Raw genomic sequence first — 18,424 nt, 5'->3', positions numbered from 1 at the left:
CAACAATCGAATGTCCTACAGAACTATTCCTCAAGCATTCCCAATAAGCATCTTCTAAGAAATAATTATCTATAAGCCTCATCCTCATAACTTTGCACTAAAATATCTCCAAGACCCACATACCTTTCACCGTCCATCTAGTCATTGAAACGGTCATTTCAAATCTTCACGCTTGACTTTTCAAGACCAACAACTAAACCATAAATCATTTATTACGTTTCTTCTTTTTCACTCTCGATCATCAGATAAAATTCTAAATTTCTGATCCTCGAAATCTCCAAAATACTCATCACCTCGTCTAAATTCATCCATTTCATCTTAAGATACACTACAATGTCTTATTCATCATTGACTCTAACCGTCTTAGTAATAATGAAAACTCTTCTAATCATAACACAAATTAATAGTAAATCTTCAAACACTTCCATCCATAACATGAATTATTTATCACTTGTCTGCCTCAACTCCCTCGATTACACAAGTTTAAGGTGTTACTTGGTTTTCCTTCCAACCTTGTGGATTTTAAATCATCGACTTAAAGTTCAACCATCTTAGGATCCCAAATAAAATCTTTATTAATCCCTCTAACCTATCAAAAATATTCACATTCTCTAAATGTTTACCATCCCTTAATAGACTCTCAAAGCTTACAATTGCTTCAAACTCTCAGTATTCTCTTACTATGTACTTTCAATTCCATTTAATAGTAACATGTGGATCTCTATCTTCTCAATAATTCCATGATGTTCACACCTTTTTGACAAATATCAAACTTCATCCAGTCTCATCCCGAAATTTACCAGGCGAACATCTAATACTCTTCTTAGAAAGCTCTCCACTTAGATCCTTACATGAAATTGCCTATCTGTCTAAAATTAATCCATCCATACCCATCATCTTCGAGTTATCACCAACAACATAGCCTCTATGTCCTTGGAACCACTTCATAAATCCCATGCTTTCGTGATTCGCTTCAACCTTGCCTGGCAATTCGTCATTTCGAAGATTTTTTCCACTTCTTGAATCCACTGATCAGCTTTTTCTGAGTTCTCATCACCCTTAAACTTTGGAGGATGGTAACAACGAAAATCTTCCAATCCCATTGACTTAGCAACACATATCTCTCTTCCCCTCTTCTCCAAATTCCGCAGAGTCTTTGCAGAAGTTTGTGCAGCAATAGAAGCAACCATGTTATTCATATCTTCAACCATTTGATCATCCCTATTGACGTTCAATCTTACAGCGTCGTCCCTTCTTGGAGGTAGTGTTTCCCCAAAACCAACATCAAGAAGAAGCGTTAACACCATTTCGAATAATTCCAAAAATGACTTTCGACTACATCAAGACATACTAACTACACCAAATCTGACAACTCAGACAAATTACTCTGATGCATGATCAACTAACGACTCACAACCTACAGGTTGACCTACAATCTAAACCAAAAGCTCCACAGCCCCAAAGAAATACAAACCAAAGCTCTGATACCACAACTGTAATAGCCCGATTTTTTTTTTAAAAAAAAAAACAAATTCATAAAACAAAGATATAAGGAAAGAAATACTTTTGGATAAAATATTTATGTCGTAACATAACGACAAAAGTCAAAAAAAATTTACAAGTAGCGGAAATAACTTTCGAAACCAAAAGCCCAAATTATTTAAACAGTAAAATACATCAGAGCTATGAGACCTATCAGACATAACTCATACCCTGGGGTATTCTTGGCAGACACCTGTACAAAAGCACTGCCCCAAGAATTTTAACTCCCCACGTCACATCAAAAAGTGGTAGATGGACCCATCAAAATAAAAGTCAAGCTGACAATATGAGGTATAGGTACAGTCTTCCATATTGAAGTACATACATCCACAAAAGAAAGACATCTAGTCCTTATACAACCATCTAATCTGATCATGCTACAAAAAATTATACAACCCGAGTGATCTCTACACGACCCGCAAGATCCTCCTGACACAACTTCGGCCAGGTATGTCTAACTATCTTCCCATCTCCAGGGTACTAACGGGTAGGACAATCCTAGTTTCATCTGAGGGCAATGCCCAGATTTCCACAATAATGGTAAAGGGTCACCAACCGAAATTAACAAATATCACATAACATTTAAATTTCAAATGCACAAAATAACCTTTCAACTTAGCATACTCTTTGAAAGGGTTTTCATATGCCAAACATGTATAATCAAAGTCGAAAAATGAAGTTTTGAACAAAACTGCACTATCGTATTCAAATACAGCATACTTGTATTCGAATACAGTGTTAATTCATAAGTCAGTAGCAAAATCAACACATCTGTATTTGACTACAAAAACCTTGTAGCCGAATAAAGAGGCAAAAACAGTGAAAAATTAGCACAACTGTTTTCGAATACATCATCCTTATAGCCGAATACAAATGTTAAGTTAGTAGCAAAACTCACTTAAATGTATTCGAATACAAGCACCTCGTATTAAAATACAACTGCAGAATAATGCAGATTTCAGTTTCGAAAACGGTTCAAAATCATTCAACACTTACAACACGAAGCCAATCAGTCACAATCATCAATTACGTCACAACCACAAACAACAATTTAGTATGTATATACAATCATCACATTATATCAAACATGACTCGCGTGCCAAACACCATAATGCAATGTGTATATGCCAAAATGCATGAATTTCGGAATTCCAACTAAAACCCTCTTCGAAGGGGCGTTAATCATAATTGTACCGCCTATCATATACCATTACTAATTATCGAGGTGCCACCTATCACGGGTCAGCACAATTTACTAAAAAGCGTAAATTGAAAGGTACCGCCTATAGCAGACCAATGCTGTTTACCGAGGTGCCACTTATCACGGATCAACACGATTTATTAAAAAGTGTAAATTTTAAATGTATGGCCTATCACAGACTAGTACTGTTTTCCGAGGTGCCACTATCACGGGTCAGCACGATGTAGTATGTATATACAATCATCACATTATATCAAACATGACTCGCGTGCCAAGCACCCTAATGCAATGTGTATATGCCAAAATGCATGAATTTCGGAATTCCAACTAAAACCCTCCTCGAATGGGCGTAAATAATAATTGTACCGCCTACCACAGACCAGTATTGTTTACCGAGGTGCCACCTATCACGGTTCAACATGATTTACTAAAAAGCGTAAATCGTAAACGTATCGTCTATCACAGACCAGTACTGTTTATCGAGGTACTACCTATCACGGGTCAACACGATTTACTAAAAAGCATAAATCGTAAGCATACTGCTTACCACAGACCAGTACTGTTTACCGAGGTGCCACTATCACAGGTCAGCACGATTTACTAAAAATGTACAGTCTATCACAGACCTACACAACGAGAAAATCCCTGCAAGGATAAGATGAACCAACAGATCACATGACATCATCTCGTGGCCCATCACGGTCACCACTATCACCATGGCACCATCGCGGTCACCATGTACTATGAAATGCATGAGCATACTCTGACTCTTTCCACAATAATCATTAAGTAAATACAGATATTAAAAGATTCCCCATTTTTAATACTCATTTAACACTAATGATTTTCAAATTCAACACAAAGCATACTCAAACATATATTTTCCACCATCACACATCAAATTTAATCCATAATTCACATTAAATTCGATCAATTCAAATTCCACAAAAACCAAACCAAGTTCAATCGTCAATCACCCATAAATTTCCACAAAAACACATCAAACACATCAAATTTAATTTCCTCAAAAACACATATAAATGAATTAAATTCATTTTCCACAAAATCACACATCAATTTCACCAAATTCCAACTCCACAAATAAACATATAGCATCTTATATGCAAGCTAAAAATTTGGAAGGAGCCCTTACCTCCGTTGTAGCTCTAACAAGCGATTACGACACCGCGATTAATTCCGTAAAATTTCCGCTCGTGTTGTCACTTCTAAAGTTAGCTCACTAGCAGTAGAGGGGAGATGAGCAACTTTCCCTTCTATCACTTCTCGAAACAAAAGCTCAAACGTCGAAGAGAAGTGTAGATTTGGGTTTGACGGTTTTGAAAACCCCTAACATGGTTTTCTTTGTTTTTGAATCAGAGAAGAAGAAGGAAGCTGAGAAATCATTTCTTTCTCACCAACTAATCTTTGGATTTCTTTTCTTGAAGAAAAAGAAAGAAAAAAAAAGTGGAAGAAAGAAGAAGGAGTGATTCGCGAGCAGGGGAAAACGTTTCTGCTTTCTTCCTTTTCTCATGTTTTCATATATATATATATATATATATATATATATATATATATTATAATTAAAACCAACAACCAAGTAAATATCTAAAATATATAGATATTTTATAAAATCGTCATTACCCACCTCACATCCCTCACTTCTCAACCTACTTTAATAAAAATATCTACTCTCGTTGCAACTCAATTGACAGAGGCTTTTTCAGTAACAAGTGCCATTTTAAACAAATTAGCCCAATATTAAATTCTTTGTAACGTAAATAAATTATTCTTTGACCAATAATTTTAAACAGGTTTCAAATAGATATTTTTGTCATTAAACTCACAAAATACCAAAAACTAGGCTAAAAGCCTAAGAAATTCAACATAAAATACTCTAAAATTGTATTATTTAGGATTTAAATTAAAGGTCTTACACTAAGCTACTAGTCCAGCCTTCTTTTGTTGTTCCTGTCCCTTCTCCATCATCTTCGTCTGACAAGCTGTCCTCCTCCAAGTGACGTTGTGGTTCATACTTTTTGTTGTTGACCAATTCAAGGGGAGATTGATTATGATCATCCAGCTGTTATCTTTTTTTATATATATATATATAACTATTTGTTTAAGTTGAAGTGCCTATGTTATGCTTGTTAATGTTTATGTTGTTTTGAACCATCTTTTGTAATATGTATCTCATTAATGAGAAGTCTCTATTGGGTTCAAATTCATGTTTCAAAACTTTGGCATATGTTCAGGAGGGTAACCATTTTTAAATTTAAAAAGATTACTCTTATGATTTAGGGGAAGCATAAACATTTTATCTCTCAATTTTTCATATTTAAAATCATAATCTAAAGAATTTTGTCATCATCAAAAAGGGGGAGATTGTTGAGGCAAAATCTCTCTCAAATGATTTTAATGATAACAAAATTAGTTAAGAGATTATGATTGTGGTTAGTGACTAATATGTGCTTTTGAGTGAATTCTTATAAGAAAACTGGTAAATCATCAATTAGATCAAAAAGAGAAAATTCTAACTCAATCCATCATGTTTTCAAAATTGGAGGATAGGATGAACCCTTGGGAGGATGACCTTCAAATATGCATAATACTCATCCTCACTGTAACCTTGATTTTTAGTCATAATGAGAAGTTAAAACGGCATCCAAGAATGAACAAATAAAGCATTTTAATCAAAGAGGTCAGAAGTCAGATTTAACTGGTACGAGGTACGAGGATGGCTGGTACGATGTAAGAGGATGGATCTATAGTCAACATTATTCTCAAAAGTTGAAAACGGCCTAGCACTTCAACTTACAAAAAAGTTGTAGCCCACAAAGTAAAAAATATAGTCTTACATGTCTTGAAGAATGGAAAGAGAAAAAGACAACTCATGACCAAGTACCTCGGTGGTTTGAACCTCCTGCACGAGGATGGACTGCATCTGTCCAAAGACCTTGGACTTCTAGATCAAGTCCCCAATGATCACAAGATGTTTGACACATGGAACGAGCACCACAAGATCAAGTATTGCATAAAAAAAAATCAAGTATCTTAAAGCTATCAAGAGCAATTTCCATCATCTCTTTATAGTTTCTATAATCCTACACTAGATCTTTGAAATATCTTTTTAGAAAGTGCTTAAGAAAAGAGAAACAATCATACTCATATCACTTTGTAATTTTCACATAAGTTACACTTGGAAATAATTGAAACTTGTAAGAAACAAGATTGTAAGCTTGGTGAGGCTATATAATACACAATGTAATCAACCTCTGTGAGAGATTAATTAATCTGTTGATCATTAGTAAAATCTCACAAGTTTGTGAGGACTGGACGTAGTCTTCATTGGGTGAACCAGTATAAAAATTGTGTGTGTCATTCTCTATATTTTCTCTTTCTTTTACTCAGCTCAAATTCAAAGGTTTAAATTATCATCATCGGGTTCGCATCCTCTTTAAGAGGATAGCTTTTCAAAACACGTGAAAAATCTTTTTAAACAACAAAATTCCTATTCAACCCCCCTTCTAGTGATATTTTAGCTACAACAATGTAAGAGTAAGATTTTTTCTTGATAAACTAACTTAATAAAAAAAATAGTTTTTTTGTCTCGTATTTAATTTAAATAATTTTTTGTTTTATAAATTATTTTTATTGGGGTAAAATAAATAAAATCAAATAATTATATTTTTTATACAATTAATTATAAGATAGTTGGTTTAACGAACGATATAAATTGTTAATATTTTATCTACTCGTAATTGACTTTCAAATCAAATCTTTTGGTTCAATATCAATATTTTTAGGTTTTATCCGATTTTTAATTAAATATAATAAAATTAATAGTAACTCTTTTTCTGCAGACAATTCAAATGCAACATAGATGTTTAAGAAAAACTTTTTAGAACATACATATCATGGAAAAACCTTTGAAAAACATGCATTTTGAAAACCCTGCGATTAAGCTAATTTATATCACCACTTACTTGATTCGAATCACCTTGTCATTTTTAGCCTTTTAGTGCATTAAAAGTGTTTTTACATTTTCTACTATAAATACCAATCACTCACACTCATCATGACTTAATATTTATAATTTTTATCAATTTTCTCTCATGCAAAGAAATCTTTGAAAACTTATAAATTCTTTAGTGTGAATGATTGTTTTTGAGATTCTTAACTAGAAAGAGTTTTATGATTGTTGACTGTTCAATTGACTGTGAAATTGAGTGATAGGGTTCATCATCATATATTATCAAGAGCAAAGGAAATTCTTCTTGACTCAAAGTGTAAAAACTTATCTTATCAATATTGAAATTATTCTTCATTCTAGTTCAATTGTAGATTGTGATGTAAATTTTTTTTCATTAAAGGGTAGGTTTTTAACTTAAGAATATTTGACTATGGTTAAAACTTTATTGAAACTACACACTAGACTTGATTAAATTAGTTCTTGTTAGCATTATTCAAAATTGTTAAAAATATGTTGTTTTGTTGTTATTATTTAAAATGTATATCAAATTTATGGTTGGTTGTTGATTAATCTTTATTAATTGTCAAATTGAAGTTCTTATTCAATTTAAAGAATTAACACATTGATTTAAAATGTATATCAAATATATTCACTATTAGAAAAATAAAAAACATAGAAATTTAAATAACAATCAATACACAAATACATAACGTGGAAACTTCTCATAGACTTCTCTCAAAACACCTTAAAAACAAATATTTATCATACTCTCCAAAACAAATATTTAAACTACATATCATATCACTCTAACACAAGAATAAAAGAGAAAAATATCAGATACAAGCTTAAAATATTTCTGACCGGTGCGATTTGTAATGCAAAATTAGAGTTATATATATAGCCTTGAACTCCCTCTTCCTTTACAACTCCAAACAATATGAGACTCAAATTCTCAATTTCAACCATAACTCAACATTCATATGTCTCTATATTCAAGTAGTCACTTGGCCTATCATGGTATTCCAATAAATGCTTTGAGAAAAGTTAAATCCTCTAATAAGGGTTAGTCGTTTGGACAACTTATCTCTGCCAAAGATCATTATTAAAAACATTTAGTTAAATGTCAACCTTATTTTTGTTGAAGTCTCTCTAATGATATTACAACCGTAATTGAAGCCGCATTTGTCCATATTTTTTGACAATGTAAAGATTTGCGGCATAACCGCAACAACAACGGAAATCTAAACGATGATTGGAAAGGAAAATTATAGTTATCTTGATTGAGAACGAATAGTCAATCTTGTTGGGCATCAAACAAAGTTTAAAACAACATTTTATTCCTACAAACAACATGGGTTCTACTATTTCTCATACTAAACTTTTTTACTGAAATTAAGTCTATCATAAAGTACGTCATATCATATATATCAGCTAATTTAAGGAAAAACAAAATAATATTTATATCAAACACTTTATTTTATATATCAAAAGATGCATTATGCCATTTGACTGTCAGCAACTATACTGTGTACAACACCTCTTCAATCTATATATGTCATATTGCTTAAATGAAACTATCTATATTATGTTTATATTCGCGTAACACATCTTCAATCTACTAATTGACTATGAGAATTACCTAACTACAAACATGAATTCAAAACATGATCAAGAGACTTAATATCAAAAACAACAAATAGTTTACTTCCTTTAATATCAAAAACATGATCAAGAGAATTACCTAACAACAAATATCTATTTGTCTGGCTGTCTATCTCTATGTCGTCTATCTATCTATTTGTCTGTTTGTCTGCATGTAGAGATATGTCAATCTCTTATTAGTATTATTATTAGTAGTATTATTATTGAAATAAAATAAAGAAAAAAAATGTATTATTGGGCTAGGCCCATGTGAAGGAAATAAAAGGGATTTAGAAATCCTAAGAATTAGAATGAAAAAGAGAATGGTTGCCAGAGAAGAAAAATAAGAGTTTGGTTCCGGTGGTGGTAACAGGTGTGTAGCAAACTTGCTCCGTTTGATCTACAAATTTAGTATGTTATTTCTACCATTGAGTTTGTTACTTTAATATATAGTTTGAGTAGTTTTATCTTCTCTGAGAGTTACTTTGACATACCCACTTTAGTGGAAGGTTGTTATAAGGTTGTTATTGTTGATTGATGTTCCCTATTGTTATAGGAAGACTTTGGTGTACCCATTACTTATTATAGTGGAAGTTTTACTGGACTAGGTCCCATGGTTTTTATTCTCTCAATTTGAGGGAAGTTTTCCACGTTAAAAATTGTGTTTGTCTCATATTTAATTTTCTGCCAATTATTTTTGCTATGTGGAATTGTATTTTCTGTTTGGTCATTTATTTGTACAGGTGGGGGGAAAAAATTATTCTGCATTATTGAGATAGTTATCGCTAATTATCTCTGGTTTTCCCAACAAAGTGGTATCTAGAGCTCGGATGATTTGATTTGTGCATTTAAATGGAGGAGGAAAATAAAGGTCCCAATATGATTAAACTCAATTCTTCTAATTACACACTTTGGAAGACTCTCATGGAAGACATGTTATACAGTAAAAATTTGTATGATTCTATTGAGGGTAACACTGCTAAACCCGCAGATAAATCTGACGTTGACTGGAAGAAGATGAATAGAAAGGCAGTGGCGTTGATCAGACAGTGGTTGAATCTTAGTGTATATCCACATGTTGAAACTGAAATAGATGCTAACAAGATGTGGGAAAAATTAAAAGAGTTGTATCAACGAAATAATGTGCAAAATAAAGCATTCTTGATTCGGAAGCTGGTGAATATGAAATAAAAAGATGGGGATTCAATGGCAGAGCATATGAGTATCTTTCATAATACAATGAATCAGTTGACAGTTGCAGAAATTAAATTAGATGATGAGTTGCAAGCGTTGTTATTGTTGAGTTCCTTGCCTGATAATTGGGAAGTCCTTGTTGTGACATTGACCAGTTCAGCTCCAAGTGGAAAGTTGAAAATATCAATAGTTAAAGAGAACATGTTGAACGAAGAAGCTCGAAGAAAGGAACGTGGTTTGATTGGTTCTTCCTCAAAGTCAGATGCACTAGTTACAGAGTCACAGGGGAGAAGTCAATCTAGAAACTTCCATAGACGTGACAACTCTGAAAGTTGTAGCAAGTCAAGAAGCAAGTCGAGGACTAGAAAAGAAGTGATATGCTATTATTGTGGCAAAGCGGGTCACATAAAAAGAAATTGTGACTTTATAACTAAGAGTTATGTCTTAGTAATCGCGAGTTTATAATTATACTTGCAACTTCCTATCAATTGTTTTTACAGATCTCGAATAATACTGTTGTAGGACTTGCAACTTCATAAATTATTATTATGAATATTAGAATAGGTATTGTAACGAGTATTCATTTGAAATGTTTTGAGTTAGAAAATATTTTGGTTTATAATTGGAGTTAAAATATTTGAATAATTTTTAAATTTAATCATAACAATATCATTTATTTATCGATATATTTTAATTAAAGCGTGAGTAATGAGTATGGATACGGGCACTTAGGTACCCAGAGGGTAAGGGTACAGGTATTAAAATTAATACCCAAGAGGGTACGAGCACGAGTATGAGTATTTTTTTAAACTGCGGGTATGGGGACGGGTACTATAGTACCCTACCCATTGTCATCCCTATTTCCTTTGAAATCTAAAGACCAGGTATTTGGAGTCTTCAAGCATTTTCATGCAAGCGTTGAAAGATAAAAGGGAAGGAAATTGAAATGTGTTCGATCAGATAACGGTGGTGAATACAGAGGTCCATTTGAAGAGTATTGTAGAGAACATGGAATCAGGTTTGAGAAAACAGTTCCAAAGACACCTCAACATAATGGTGTTGCAGAGAGAATGAATCGTATGATTAATGACAGAATCAGATGTATGTTATCTCATGCAAAATTATCGCAATCCTTTTGGGGTGAAACATTGAAAACTGCAGTGGATTTGATCAATCTTTCTCCTTCTATTCCACTTGATGGTGATGTTCCAAATAGAGTGTGGACAGGGAAAGATGTCTCTTACCGTCATTTGAGGATTTTTGGTTGTCGATGTTATGTTCACGTTCCACGAGATGAGAGGTCCAAGCTTGATAGTAAATCCAAATAGTGTATATTTGTCAGTTATGGTGATGAAGAATTTGGTTATAGATTGTGGGATCTGGTTGACAAGAAAATTATCAGAAGCCGAGATGTGATATTTCTTGAAGACCAGACTATTGAAGATTTTGATAAAGCTGAAAAACATAAACCAAATTCTAGAAGTTACATTGATGTTGTGCCTAATCCCCCTGCAGAAATCTTTGTTGATGGGGGAGATATATAGGTAGATGATGAGAATGTAATTGATGATCATGTACCTCACCCTGATGAGTAGGTTCCAATTGAGCCATCAAACGAGTTTGAGTTGAGAAGATCTACTAGAGAACGTCAACCTTCTCAAAGATATCCTCCACATGAGTATGTGATGATCACTGATAGTGGAGAGTTAGAGTATTATCAAGAAGCTATTACAAATGTTGATAAAGAAAAGTGGTTGAATGCCATGCAAGAAGAGATGACTTCCTTGCATGAGAATCACACATTTGATTTGGTAAAGTTGCTTAATGGCAGAAAAACACTCAAGACCAAATGGGTATACAAGATAAAGACAGAAGAGAGTAATTCTCAACCAAGATACAAAGCAAAATTGGTTGTGAAGTGGATTCTAATCCTGGTAAAGATCATTGGCAAAGCAGTGAAGTGGATTCTCAAATACATGGTAAAGATCACTGGCAAGCAGTGAAGTGGATTCTCAAATACCTCAGAGGCACTTCCAAAGTGTGTTTATACTATGGAAGTGGTGAACTTGTGTTGGATGGCTACGCATATGCAGATATGGCAGGTGATCTCGATTCTAGAAAATCTACTTCTGGTTATATGATGAATTTTGCATGGGGAGCTGTGTCTTGGCAATCAAGACTACAAAGGTGTGTTGCTTTGTCCACTACTGAAGTTGAGTACATTGCAGCAACTGAAGCTTCCAAAGAACTCTTGTGGATGAAGAAATTCCAACATGAGTTAGGCCTCAAGAAAGACAAGTTTGTCTTATTCTGTGACACTCAGAGTGCGATCCATCTCAGCAAGAATCCGATTTTTCATGCAAAGTCAATGTATATTGAAGTGTGGTATCATTGGATACAAGATGCACTGGAAACTAAGTCACTTTTAATTGAGAAGATTCATACTGATGAGAATGGTTCAGATATGATGACGAAGACTTTCCCTGTGTCGAAAATGATATGTGGGGGAGATTTGTTGGGTGGGCTCACTCCCCAAGTTGAACCCAATAGTTTTATTAGTATTAGTATTAGTATTATTACTATTGAAATAAAAGAAAGAAAAACAAAAGGTATTATTGGGCTAGGCCAATGTGAATGAAATAAAAGGGATTTAGAAATCCCTAGAATTAGAATGAGAAAGAGAACAGTTGCTAGAGAAGAAAAATAAGGATTTGGTTCCGGTGGTGATAACAGGTGTGTAGCAAACTTGCTCCGTTTGATCTACAAATTTAGTATGTTATTCCTACCACTGAGTTTGCTACTTTAATATATAGTTTGAGTAGTTTTATCTTCTCCGATAGTTACTTTGGCATACCCACTTTAGTGGAAGATTGTTAGAAGGTTGTTATTGTTGATTGATTTTCCCTATTGTTATTAGGAAGACTCTAGTGTACCCATTACTTATTATAGTGGAAGTTTTACTGGACTAGGTCCCGTAGTTTTTATTCTCTCAATTTGAGGGAGGTTTTTCACGTTAAAAATTGTGTTTGTCTCATATTTAATTTTCTGCCAATTATTTTTGCTTTGTGAAATTGTATTTTCTGTTTGGCCATTTATCTGCACAGGTGGGAGAAAAAAATTTATTCCGCATTATTGAGATAGTTATTGCTAATTATCTCTGGTTTTTTCCAACAGTCTGCCCGTAGAGATATGTCAAAATCAATCTCTTAAGCTATTTTATTTTACGACGTTAATTTTGACACCACTTTTTTTTTCCTTTTTTTTTCATTTGCATTTTTTGACACCCCATTATTTTTATTTGTCTTTGTGATTTGCTACAACATCACTTTTACGGCTTTGGAAAAAGAAAGATATATATTTTGTGTACGTTTCAGTAGCAAGAACTAAACTACCTGAGAATTCTAGTTCATGATGTATGTTAAATGGAAATGATTATGGAATTACCTTGGTGGAGTCTTTAAGGATCCATAAGAGAAAACTACCTTAGATGCATGCAAAGTCAAAGATGCTCAAATGATTTCTTGGTTGCCCTATACTATTGATCCTAACATGATCAACAATTTGCGTTGTTTTACAACTTCTCAATAATTGTCGATTTATTTGGAGTGTATTTACAACCAAAATAATACAATCAAACATTTACAGTTGGAGTTGAAGATACCCAATTACAGACGAGGTAATGTATGGAGTGATACCCAATTAGAAACGAGGTAATATATGGAGTTGGAGATACCCAATTACATACCAGGTAATATATCAACTCAAGAGTATTATCCTGATTTTCTAAATTTGTGGGTTGGGCACTTTGTCATTTTATATGATGTTGTTCCCGTCATGAAGCTTTGCTAAGAATTTTGGATTCTTGTGTTAGCACTTGTAATTGTAGTAAAAAGTCGGTTTAAATATATTTTTTATTTTTACAAATATATTTCGATTTGATTTTATTCTATATAATATTTTTTTTTTAATTTACAATATTGCAAATTCTAACAAGTTTTAAAAAATAAATTATGAATCTTTTTTAGTAAAATAATAGTGACCATGTAATTGTTGTTGACTAAATAATATTTAATATTTAACATTCATTTTATTATGTCATTTAATTATTTGATTAAAAACTTAAAACTAATTAATTAATTAACCAAATAAATAATAAAAAAACTGAATAATTTTAATCTTCAACTCCAATTTTTTTAATAAAAACTCAACAACCTTTGTTTTCAACCCTAATTTCTTCATCTTCAACTCTAATTTAAAAGAATTTAAAGGAAATAGTAGAAAATACAATCATTAAAATTATCAAAAAGAATTAAAAAAAAAATTATGAGCTTCTAATATTTAAAGGAAAAGTTTGAAAGTAAAAAAAAAAAAATTGAGAAAGTATTATAAAATTACTATATTTGAGAAAGTTAATCTAGACAGCAAAACAAGTCTACAACTAATTGGGGTTTCAAGCAATTGGGCCTCACTTAGGCCGACATAAAGAGCCGACAACTTATTTTAGGGTTTTCACTATGAGAAATGTATTGTGCACTCCTCCTAGTTTACCTCCCAACCCCCCATTTTTTAATGACCATTCTACCCTTTTTATGTTATATAAAATTATCAAAAAAAAAAGTTACTACCCTCTTTTCTCACCCCCACTTTCAAAAGTTATAATTTTTTTTTTAATATTCGAAAGTTTCAAACTTTCCAAATAATTAAAAGTGAGTTTTATTTAATTTATTTGGAACTTTGGTTATAAAGGAAACCTTCGAAATGTAATTTTACAGAAATAAAAAACTAGATATCCAGAAAACATCGATACAAACGGATGATTAGCTCGATCATCATCATATGGTGTAAACACTACATCCTCGAATCCTAGGGAAGTGCTCGTAAATCCAACACTGCAACATAATTAACATCATAAAATAACACAACTTAATAATTTAGGTCATTGGATGAACACCTATTGCAAGCATAAGATTGGTTAAAAACCATAATTGGACAAGAATAAGTCTAGGTAGGACGAAAATGACCTAAATGTTAATCCAATGACACAAATGAACTTATTGGATGCACAAGATTGGTTAAAAACCCTAATTGGACAGGACTAAGTATAGGGACGACGAAAATGACCTAAATGTTCATCCAATGACACAAACACACCTTTTAGATGCACAAGATTGGATATAATCGCTAATTGGACTGGAATAAACCTAAAGATGACGAAAATGACCTAAATGTTAATTCAATGACACAAATGAACATATTGGATGCACAAGATTGGTTAAAAATCCTAATTGGACAGGACTAAGTATAGGGACGATGAAAATGACCTAAATGTTCATCCAATGACACAAATGAACTTATTGGATGCACAAGATTGGTTAAAAACCCTAATTGGACAGGACTAAGTATAGGGACGATGAAAATGACCTAAATGTTCATCCAATGACACAAATGAACTTATTGGATGCACAAGATTGGTTAAAAACCCTAATTGGACAGGACTAAGTATAGGGACGATGAAAATGACCTAAATGTTCATCCAATGACACAAATGAACTTATTGGATGCACAAGATTGGTTAAAAACCCTAATTGGACAGGACTAAGTATAGGGACGATGAAAATGACCTAAATGTTCATCCAATGACACAAATGAACTTATTGGATGCACAAGATTGGTTAAAAACCCTAATTGGACAGGACTAAGTATAGGGACGATGAAAATGACCTAAATGTTCATCCAATGACACAAATGAACTTATTGGATGCACAAGATTGGTTAAAAACCCTAATTGGACAGGACTAAGTATAGGGACGATGAAAATGACCTAAATGTTCATCCAATGACACAAATGAACTTATTGGATGCACAAGATTGGTTAAAAACCCTAATTGGACAGGACTAAGTATAGGGACGATGAAAATGACCTAAATGTTCATCCAATGACACAAATGAACTTATTGGATGCACAAGATTGGTTAAAAACCCTAATTGGACAGGACTAAGTATAGGGACGATGAAAATGACCTAAATGTTCATCCAATGACACAAATGAACTTATTGGATGCACAAGATTGGTTAAAAACCCTAATTGGACAGGACTAAGTATAGGGACGATGAAAATGACCTAAATGTTCATCCAATGACACAAATGAACTTATTGGATGCACAAGATTGGTTAAAAACCCTAATTGGACAGGACTAAGTATAGGGACGATGAAAATGACCTAAATGTTCATCCAATGACACAAATGAACTTATTGGATGCACAAGATTGGTTAAAAACCCTAATTGGACAGGACTAAGTATAGGGACGATGAAAATGACCTAAATGTTCATCCAATGACACAAATGAACTTATTGGATGCACAAGATTGGTTAAAAACCCTAATTGGACAGGACTAAGTATAGGGACGATGAAAATGACCTAAATGTTCATCCAATGACACAAATGAACTTATTGGATGCACAAGATTGGTTAAAAACCCTAATTGGACAGGACTAAGTATAGGGACGATGAAAATGACCTAAATGTTCATCCAATGACACAAATGAACTTATTGGATGCACAAGATTGGTTAAAAACCCTAATTGGACAGGACTAAGTATAGGGACGATGAAAATGACCTAAATGTTCATCCAATGACACAAATGAACTTATTGGATGCACAAGATTGGTTAAAAACCCTAATTGGACAGGACTAAGTATAGGGACGATGAAAATGACCTAAATGTTCATCCAATGACACAAATGAACTTATTGGATGCACAAGATTGGTTAAAAACCCTAATTGGACAGGACTAAGTATAGGGACGATGAAAATGACCTAAATGTTCATCCAATGACACAAATGAACTTATTGGATGCACAAGATTGGTTAAAAACCCTAATTGGACAGGACTAAGTATAGGGACGATGAAAATGACCTAAATGTTCATCCAATGACACAAATGAACTTATTGGATGCACAAGATTGGTTAAAAACCCTAATTGGACAGGACTAAGTATAGGGACGATGAAAATGACCTAAATGTTCATCCAATGACACAAATGAACTTATTGGATGCACAAGATTGGTTAAAAACCCTAATTGGACAGGACTAAGTATAGGGACGATGAAAATGACCTAAATGTTCATCCAATGACACAAATGAACTTATTGGATGCACAAGATTGGTTAAAAACCCTAATTGGACAGGACTAAGTATAGGGACGATGAAAATGACCTAAATGTTCATCCAATGACACAAATGAACTTATTGGATGCACAAGATTGGTTAAAAACCCTAATTGGACAGGACTAAGTATAGGGACGATGAAAATGACCTAAATGTTCATCCAATGACACAAATGAACTTATTGGATGCACAAGATTGGTTAAAAACCCTAATTGGACAGGACTAAGTATAGGGACGATGAAAATGACCTAAATGTTCATCCAATGACACAAATGAACTTATTGGATGCACAAGATTGGTTAAAAACCCTAATTGGACAGGACTAAGTATAGGGACGATGAAAATGACCTAAATGTTCATCCAATGACACAAATGAACTTATTGGATGCACAAGATTGGTTAAAAACCCTAATTGGACAGGACTAAGTATAGGGACGATGAAAATGACCTAAATGTTCATCCAATGACACAAATGAACTTATTGGATGCACAAGATTGGTTAAAAACCCTAATTGGACAGGACTAAGTATAGGGACGATGAAAATGACCTAAATGTTCATCCAATGACACAAATGAACTTATTGGATGCACAAGATTGGTTAAAAACCCTAATTGGACAGGACTAAGTATAGGGACGATGAAAATGACCTAAATGTTCATCCAATGACACAAATGAACTTATTGGATGCACAAGATTGGTTAAAAACCCTAATTGGACAGGACTAAGTATAGGGACGATGAAAATGACCTAAATGTTCATCCAATGACACAAATGAACTTATTGGATGCACAAGATTGGTTAAAAACCCTAATTGGACAGGACTAAGTATAGGGACGATGAAAATGACCTAAATGTTCATCCAATGACACAAATGAACTTATTGGATGCACAAGATTGGTTAAAAACCCTAATTGGACAGGACTAAGTATAGGGACGATGAAAATGACCTAAATGTTCATCCAATGACACAAATGAACTTATTGGATGCACAAGATTGGTTAAAAACCCTAATTGGACAGGACTAAGTATAGGGACGATGAAAATGACCTAAATGTTCATCCAATGACACAAATGAACTTATTGGATGCACAAGATTGGTTAAAAACCCTAATTGGACAGGACTAAGTATAGGGACGATGAAAATGACCTAAATGTTCATCCAATGACACAAATGAACTTATTGGATGCACAAGATTGGTTAAAAACCCTAATTGGACAGGACTAAGTATAGGGACGATGAAAATGACCTAAATGTTCATCCAATGACACAAATGAACTTATTGGATGCACAAGATTGGTTAAAAACCCTAATTGGACAGGACTAAGTATAGGGACGATGAAAATGACCTAAATGTTCATCCAATGACACAAATGAACTTATTGGATGCACAAGATTGGTTAAAAACCCTAATTGGACAGGACTAAGTATAGGGACGATGAAAATGACCTAAATGTTCATCCAATGACACAAATGAACTTATTGGATGCACAAGATTGGTTAAAAACCCTAATTGGACAAGAATAAGCCTAGGGAGGACGAAAGTGACCTAAATGTTAATCCAATGACACAAATGAACTTATTGCATGCACAAGATTGTTTAAAAACCCTAATTGGACAATATTAAGCCTAGGGAGGACTAAAATGACCTAAATTTTCTTCCAATGACACAAACACACCTATTGGATGCACAAGATTGGTTAA

Source organism: Cicer arietinum, chromosome 8 (assembly GCF_000331145.2).
Source record: "Cicer arietinum cultivar CDC Frontier isolate Library 1 chromosome 8, Cicar.CDCFrontier_v2.0, whole genome shotgun sequence".
Classification (NCBI taxonomy): Eukaryota; Viridiplantae; Streptophyta; class Magnoliopsida; order Fabales; family Fabaceae; genus Cicer; species Cicer arietinum.
Note: the sequence above shows the minus strand (reverse complement) of the source record.